The following is a 10,000-nucleotide window of genomic DNA, read 5'->3' as shown; positions in this document are numbered from 1 at the left end:
GATTGGGAGGAGTTCCACAGGGATCGGTATTGGCTCCAATAATGTTAGCTATTTATGTGAAAGACAGGGATGAAGATATGGAATGTTACATGAGCTTCTTTGCAAATGATGTTAAACTGCTGAGGAAAGTGAATACTGAAACGTATTGTGAATCACTACAGAAAGACATAAACAAGGTTTGGAAATGGTGTCATAACTGGGAAGTAGACTTCAATATACAATATACAATTGGAACAAAAACGTATAGAAAGTGTGACCTGGAAAAGACCTGGGAGTAATCATCTCAAATGACGTGTCCCCTGATAAACAGACAAACATAATTGTTTGAGAATCTTAGAACTTCCTAAGATCAATATAGGTAGCTTTTACCTATTTAGACGAAGAAATGTTAAAAAAAAATACTAGTCACACTAATAAGGCCTAGACTGGAGTATGCTACGGCACTATGGTCACCCAGTACCAAAAAGAATGTAAAGAAAATTTAAAGAATCCAGAGAGCAGCCACAAAAAACAACAACAACAAAAAAACAGCACTTTCAAACATGTCATGTGAGGAGAAACTGGCTAAATTGAAATTACCGACTTTGGAGCAAAGAAGAGAAAGAGGCTGGCTAAATTGGATTTACCTACTTTGGAACAAAGAAGAGAAAGATGCGACCTGCTGACCATCTACAGAATCATAAAAGGCACGGAAGTCCTTAATAGAAAGGATTTACTAAATTAGGATAAGATAAATGCACATAAATAGGAACTCAAAAAGGATAGTTAGAGAAGAGACCTAGAAAAAAAAAAGTTTTTCTTACACAGTGGTGGATATCTGAAACAAACTGGATAAAACAATAGTGTGCTCAAAAACTATACACGAATTCAAGAGCAAACTAGATACTTCGAGATACAAAGACGGGACACCACGAGCATAGCTCCTTTTCTCCGGAACATGCAACTAGGTAAACGCACGCACACACACACACACACACACACACACACACACACACACACACACACACACACACACACTCTTGTCCCGTAAAATACAACTAGGTAAACACACACACACACACACACACACACACACCTATCCAACAAGTTATAGACCGGTATCCCTTACAAGCACAATTGCAAAAATATGCGAGAGAGTTATCAAAAATAAATGGACAAAACACTTGGAAGAGAACAAAATACTAAACCCCAACCAAGTTGGAATTAGAGATGGAAGATCATGTACTACAAACTTAATACGCTTTTACTCAAGATTGATAGATATGATACAAGAGATGGCTGGGAAGACTGCGCCTTCCTGGACCTACAAAAGGCTTTTGATAAAGTACCACGCAAAAAACTAATAAGAAAAACTGAAACAATAGGTGGAATACTGGAATTTTTTTGGAATGAATGAAGGATTTCTTGAAAGGAAGAAAAATGAGAGTGGTACTTAGAGAAAAGAACTAAAATTGGGTAAACATGGTGGAGTCCCCCCAAGGCTCCGTGTTGGCTCCGATAATGTTTGTTGTTTATATAAACGACATGGATGAAGGAATTAAACGTTATTTAAACTTCTTTGCAGATGATGTGAAACTATTGAAGAGAGTGAGTAAAGAAGAAGATTGCAAATCTTTTCAAGAAGACGTGGACAAAGTCTGGAAACAGAGTAAAAAGAACGAAGTGAATTTCAACATTAAGAAATGTAGTATAATAGACTTTGGAAAAAGTAAAAATAGAATATCCAGTCAATACAAAAGTAGAACAAAGGAAGTTACAAAAATAAACTCAGAAAGAGACCTAGAAGTAACTACCTCAAACGACATGACATCAGACAAACATGGCGACAAGATAGTTGGAGAAACCTACAATTTAATAAGATCAATGAAAGTGGCCTCTGATTACATGGATGAGGAAATGGTCGAGAGAATGCTAGTTACAATGATAAGACCAAAATTAGAATATGCAGCGTCACTATGGACACCCAGTACAGTAAAAAACATAAAGAAACTAGAAAGAATTCAAAGAGTATTGACGAAGATGGCACCAACACTTAGCAAGTTGACATACGAACAAAGATTGGACAAACTAAACTTACTAACTCTGGAGCAAAGAAGAGAAAGAGGCGATTTGATAACCATCTACAGAATTACGAAAGGGATGGAAATCCTTGCGTGTTTGTGCGTGTGTGTTTGTGCGTGTGTGTGCGTGTTTGTGCGTGTGTGTAGGTGTGGGTGCTAGTGTGTGTGTTTATGCGTGTGTGTGTGTGTGTGTGTGTGTGTGTGTGTGTGTGTGTGTGTGTGTGTGTGTGTGTGTGTGTGTGTGTGTGTGTGTGTGTGTGTGTGTGTGTGTGTGTGTGTGTGTTAATCGTGTTAGATTTGACACTGAACGTGATTAGATAGAATTACCTCTTGACCACCAGAATCTTCTTGTGAGCCAAAATGTCACTGAAAGTTTGGTATGACGGAGTGTGACGAAAAAATAAGGGGAAAACAGCATATATACATAAAATAAAAAGAAGATCAACAATCACAAGTTTTGGTACAAGGAGAGATTACTGGAAAAGTGCACATGCGAGTGAATATGAAGTAGAAGATTAAAAATTATTCAGTTGAAGGAAAGAGAAAGAGCAATAATAATCATACCGAAGGAAACAAGTGAAAACCGAAAAGTTTTAGTTAAATGCAGAAAAAATTAGTAGGAAGGGTAATAGGAGTGATAATAAAGGAGCTAAGGCTAGAATACAGGACACCAAACGTAGGAAAATGTGATACGGAATGGGAGGGAATAAAGAGAGAAACAAATGATAGCAGGAGGTAGATTTTTAGGAGACATGGGGTACAGGAGTAGGATGAATAGTTGAAAAGGGGATGAAATTAGTTTGAATAATGTGAAAACAATAGCAAATGAAAAATAATAATAGTAAATGAAATATAATATTGCAAACTTTGTGCAGAAAAACAATAAAAGGGAAAATTATCTAATGAAATGAAAAATAGATATTTGGAAAGAGCAGGGATTAAAAGAACAGATATATGAATCAGTGAACATAAAACAGGAAAGGAAATATGGAAATGATACAAGAAGGAAAATAAAAGATTAAAAAGTAGAGCTATAGAATAAGGAATAATCACAAGGAAGTATGAAGAGAATAGGATATAAAAGTAAATGAAAAGATAGAAAAGGTAGAAAAGACAAAAAAAATCAAAGTAAATGTCCAGAGGAGAAAAGAAAAGTTAAGAAAGAAAAACAGAAAAAGGAGTAATAGGAGAAGGTACGAAGGAAAGAGAGAAAAGTTAAAGATGGAGCGGATGGGGTCTCTCTTTTTTTTAAGGAAGCTTGAGGGCAAGAGAGCATGAAAAATGAGGGGAGAGAGGAAGGAAGGTAGGGACGCAAAAATCGGGAACGACTAGGGGAGGGAGAATAATAGAGAGGGAAAAGGAAAAAGGGAGGGGATATGATAGGGGAGCACAGGGAAAAGGGAGGGAAAGGGAGGGGAGATGAAAAAGAAAAGAAGGAGGTGGAGGAAATATGATGAAAAAACAGAGAGAATTTGATAGGAAAAGAATATATGATTGACTTTCTTACGACAAAGAAGTCCTTTAGGCTGCATAAGATGATCAGGTGTGACTGAGGACAAACTTAATTGTGACGAACTAAAGTAAAAATGATCATCCGGAATTTCCCGGAACAAAACGGAGCTCATCACGTCCCAGAGATTTATTTAGTACTGTCTAGGCGTTCCTGTAAGCTAAACAGAATCGTCTAAGGTTAGCAGAACAAAATCTATAAAGAAAAATGTTCTCTTGCGTAGCAAAGGGTTAATTAAGACAGTTTATTATTATTATTATTATTTTTTTTTTATCGTTTTAAACACTTCACTACACAAACCACCTTGAAGCTAATGGTAGACAAGGACCCAAAAAGATTGCCTACGGGCAGGAGGACTGAAAATAAAGACGGAATAATAAAGCAGTAAAATATGAGATGAGACAAAAGAAGAGACAGACGTTAAGATAAACCAATAAAATGAAAGACAAACAGGTAGACAGACAGGTTTACTACCACCATCCTTGCATTGAACGGTCGAGAACCGTCGGGAAACTGAAATACACAAAGTTTGTGAAATGATATTAGAAATCGAGAGAAAGGGAGAGAAAGAGAACTTTTACACAGAACTGTATGATGACTGAGAGAAAAGTTCAGCATAAGCTGGATTGGGTACAGAGAAAAATAGGAAGAAGGGACGAAAAGAAGAGGAAAAAGTAAAATTTTCTTGGGTATAAAGACACATTTCATTTGTCCTTCCTTGCGTTCTTCGACTTCAGTCGAAGCCCCACAACCCACCTCTGAATCGTCGATGTAAGAGACATATCAAGTCTTTGGTTTGTCAAGGGAGTTTCATTCACCTGAATAAAACTGCCTGGTAACATTCAGGATAAATAGAAAAGAAAAGTTATCTACCAAAAATTCGAACAATATGTATATTGAAACAGTTGCATGAGATTATATCTTACATATAAACATACATGCATACATACATACATACATACATACATACATACATACATACATACATACATACATACATACATACATACATACATACATACATACATACATACATGCATACATATAGAGATACATTCGTATGTACGTACATACTGTACATGCATGCATCCATGCATGAATATATACATATATACTTATGCATATGCAAATCTACATATGCAGGTACAAATATATACACGTATCTAAATCACCCTAGGGTGTATGCCGTTTTGCATCACTAATCAGTAAAGCCTTTGATTTACTGGACATTAATAATATCATCGTAATTATATTGTGCCGTTGGGGCGCGCTCAAAATCAATCCGGTTTCGTCAGTGCAATGACGTTGACACACCGATGGCTTCGGCAGCAGCTAAGCGTCTCCTGACGTAAATTCACTGTGGCGAGGTAGGTATCTGTCTCACCTCGTGAGATCCCAACACATGATTCATGACAGTGATGAGGAATAACTCAAGACTTTATTCTAGCAAGTGTCAAACAAATCTATTTAGCTTTGGGCCACAACAGTGTAACAAGGAGACAAAGGTTCCAGTACACTCCTACTGCAGATATTGATGACCACGTGCCACATTATACAAATATAATGGTTTTATCTATACCTAAACACCTTCTGGTGTAAGTGTTCACCATGTCTACACATTTGTTCAATTAACGTATTAATTAACTTGAAAATATTCCCGAGTCCTGTATGTATATACTGGCTCAAAATATTGTCAGATTTAGCCCTAACTTTTAATACAAAACTAAAACCCCCGAGAATATATAAAAACAAAACCGAAAAATTATCCATTGCACACGAAACCAATAACCGAATCAACTATTACCGCTAACCATCTATGAATATAATTCGAAGCTTCCCGTCATCATTGGACCAATAAATAAAAAGAAAAAAAAATTTGATCACCAACGCTCGCTATGTTCCATTACAGCAAATCAACGGCTATTAAAACTTGGCTGCACCCGTTTGCACCCGCTTGCACCCACTCAAATCGTCACCACCAATTTATCAGTATCAATACCCCTATTTCTCACGCCAAGGAACGCAGTGACGATCTGCTATTAAATTTCGATGTCTCGAAGCTCCCGCATTCACCCTGACTCACTCACTCGCTCTTTTTTTTTCTCCACAAATACTGCTCACTCACTTCCACGTCAGGTCAAATTCCCCAACCCACTGTAATTCCTCCCCACCCGTCTCTCTCATTCTCTTCTTCACCCTCTCTCTCTTTCTCTCTCTCTTCCTTCCTCTCTCCTGTCTCCCCCCTTCTCTCTCTCTTCCTCGCTCTCTCTCTTCCTCTCCTTCTCTCTCTCTTCCTCTCCTTCTCTCTCTCTCTCTCTCTCTCTCTCTCTCTCTCTCTCTCTCTCTCTCTCTCTCTCTCTCTCTCTCTCTCTCTCTCTTTCTTTCTCTCTTTCTCTCAATCTCTCTCTCTATTAACAATCTATCTCGCTCTCACTCTTAGTTCTTCCTCCACCTGCCTGTCTTAATCTATCTAAATATCTATCTATCGATCTATCGATCTATCTACCTACCTATCTATCTATATATACAAATATATATATATATATATATACATGTATATATATATATAGATATATAGATATAGATATATATACATGTATATATATATATATATACATATATATACATGTATATATATATATATGTATATATATATATATATATATATATATATATATATATATATATATGAGTGGCAGGGTGGTGAGATAAACACCGAGAACCGTTGAAGTTTTATTAACTGACGTTTCGCTCTTAACAGAGCTTCTTCAGAGTGTACAAACATAATCGGGAAATCAACAGTTATATATCTTACATCATTCCGCGTTCCTTCCTTAACCCACCCCCTCCCTCCCTCTCGTACCCTTCAGCTCCTGTAAGATCATCCAGCCGGACATTTTGGACAGCTTAATAAAACCATCACGATGGTTACAGCAGGGCTGGGATGCTATAAAAGCTGCCTCTACTATTTTTCTTTTTTTCTTGTCTAACCCTTGTTTTAATATTTCCACTCCGTCCCAGTTAGGTAAATGTCCGTATTCCTCCGCATGAATCACCAGGGCGTTTGATGTTTGGTGGGCCCTCAGGTCGCTCTTGTGCTCATATGTCCGCTTGTGTATGCCTCTTCCTGTCTCCCCAAAGTAGTTTAGGTCACAGCCACCACATGGGATTCTGTAAACCATGCTGTTGTTATTATGTTCATTTCTACTCTTACCTCTCACTACGTCACCTATCTTCGTTCTGGATGTACTGGCGATCTTCAGCCCTGCTCTGCAGAGCAAATGTCCTAACTCTTTTGTGTGCTTGGAGTTGGGAACTACAATGAAGCCAGCTTCCTTAGTCTCCTTTTTATCATCATTTCTCTTTTCCATTATTTTAAGAGCTATTTTCTTCAAACTACATACCCGGAACTCTCAGAGCGTTCCGGGTATGTAGTGAAGAACATATTGACAGAGAAATCAAATATATTTTTAAAGTGTTCTCAGGACTAAAATATCCAGAAGGGTTACTCCATAGTTTGAAGAAAATAGCTCTTAAAATAATGGTAACCATCGTGATGGTTTTATTAAGCTGTCCAAAATGTCCGGCTGGATGATTTTACAGAAGCTGAAGGGTAAGAGAGGGAGGGAGGGTGTGGGTTAAGGAAGGAACGCGGAATGATGTAAGATATATAACTGTTGATTTCCCGATTATGTTTGTACACTCTGAAGAAGCTCTGTTAAGAACTTCAACGGTTCTCGGTGTTTATCTCACCACCCTACCACTCATTTTGTCGTCCATTCCTCAACATATATATATATACATATATATATATATATACATACATATACATACATATATATATATATATATATATATATATATAAACGAAAACGGTGAGTCTATATATATTGACTGTAAACTAGAGCCCTTTTCAGTAGTACAGAAAGAGAGAAGGGTGCTATACTCACATAGCACCCCTTTACAAAAAGAGGGACAGGGGAAGGGCTAAAGGACGCCCCTCTGACTCGAACGGTGACTTAGGAAACATAAGGTGGAAGATGCCTATTGACGATGTTGGTGATGAAAAGTCCTGAAAGTATGTCAGAATACCACTACCTCCTTGAGATGTTCATATTTGGTATGTATTCTATTAGTGTGGTTTCCACCATCTTCCTCCTGAACCAACAACCAGATTCAGGAGGAAGATGGTGGAATCCACACTAATAGAATACATACCAAAAATGAACATCCCAAAAAGGCAGTGGTTTCCTAACATAATTTCGGGACCTTTCATCACCAACATCGTCAACAGCCATCTTCCACTTGACCCCACACCTCAGGTTTCTTACATGACCACTCGGTTCAGAGAGGTGTCCTTTCGTCCTACCCCTGGGGCTTTTTTTTTTTTTTTTTTTTTTGTAGGAGTGTGTTATATAAGTATAACACCCTTCTCTCTTTCTGTACTACTGAAGAGGACTGTGGTTTACAGTCGAAATATATATATTCACCGTTTCCGTTTTTGTTTTCTGCTCCGACTTTGATTTCAGTTGTGATATGTGTATATATATATATATATATATATATATATATATATATACATATATACATATATATATATATACATATACACACACACACACACACACATATATATATATATATATATATATATATATATACACGAGTATATATGTATACATACATATATATAAAAACAAATCACTAAAATGCGTGAATGTAAGATTTCGCAGAAAACCACTTAGGAAATGAGACACTATGATCCTAAGTGGTTTTATGCGAATACATATATATATATATATATATATATATATATATATATATATATATGTATATATATATATATATGTGTATATATATATGTATATACATGTATATATATATACAAATATATATATATACATACTGTATATATATATATATATATATACTTATATTATATATATATCTATGTATATATATATATATATATATATATGTATATATATACATAAATATATATGTATATATATATATATATATATATATATATATATATTATATATATATATGCACCCGTAAATATACTTATGTAATTATATACCTACCTACCTACATATTATATATATATATATATATATATATATATGTATATATATGTATATATATATATGTATATATATATGTATATATATATATATATATATATCATATCTCATAATGTGAATAGAATCCTGTGATTGTGTTGTGTCACATCCATGTGTGAATAAAATCTCCTGTTTGTAATCTTAAGACACGCCTTGCGTGGAAATAGTTTATAATTTTTATTGTATTCCCTAATGTATATACATATATTTCTTGAAGTATTTAAGAATTGTGCAATACCAGTCTGTTGGAGCGCGCCAATTACGTATTATCACAATTAACGCCAAGCGAGAAACGTTTCTAATTTGGGAGAGAAAGCTCGTTCAGCTTTCCCATTGGTTGAAGATCTTCAAACTGCACCTTTAAGGACGTTTTGTCATGTTTTGAAACATCAACTCCCATTCACGAAGTATATATAGGTGGTGCAGAGAACGACTGACAGAGAGTCAATTGAGAAGAGAAGCAGAGAGACTACAGACAGACAGCTCTATAACATAGCAGAAAGAGAAAACAAAAAAAGAAGCTGAACCCCAGGGCCTTTTCAATCGATGTAGAATTTCTTCTAGATTGCCGATTACGACAATTCCGCTAAACAAGTCCTTTGGACCACAACTACAGCCCGTCTCCAAAACAAAGTGTTCATTCTGCTTTATTCCGAATTGTATTGGACACTCTCCAGATTACTGCTCGACTATGAACGACGCGACTCGCTCCCTGTTATTTTCTCTATTTAAGAAAATATCATCAACTATCTACTTGTTCCTGACTATCAGAAGCTTCCCCTACAAGAGGAGCCAGAAGCTACCCCACCAGAAGTTATCGTCATCTCAAACCACCACTACCAGAAGCTGCCCATACCACTTTATCACAAGAGGTTGTTCCTAATTGCCCAGAACATTTTCAGAAGGCAATTATTAGTTTTAAAAAATATAATTATTTACATTTAACCAAAACAGATGAACCTAATGCAGTTGTCATTTCAAACATGAATGATTATCTTAGAAAAAGGAATGATTTATTAGATGATAATAATACTTACACACTTCTTAACAAAAATCCCACAGAAGCCGTCAATAGTAATTATAACAAGAAGTTAAAAGAACTACTTCATGAGAATAGAGACCTCTTGCAGAAATTAATTTCAATTAGTCCCCCTTTGCCACATATGTATGGTCTCATTAAGACTCATAAATGTAACAACCCCGCTAGACCTATTGTTTCGTCAATTGGTTCTGCTTCTTACAAGCTATCCAAATGGCTAGTTACTATCCTTAGCCCTTTAGTAGGTACAATCTCTTCTTCTCAT

Source organism: Oratosquilla oratoria, chromosome 3 (genome assembly GCF_046742065.1).
Source record: "Oratosquilla oratoria isolate Oo_2021 chromosome 3, ASM4674206v1, whole genome shotgun sequence".
Taxonomy (NCBI): Eukaryota; Metazoa; Arthropoda; class Malacostraca; order Stomatopoda; family Squillidae; genus Oratosquilla; species Oratosquilla oratoria.
This window is presented reverse-complemented; position numbering follows the sequence as displayed.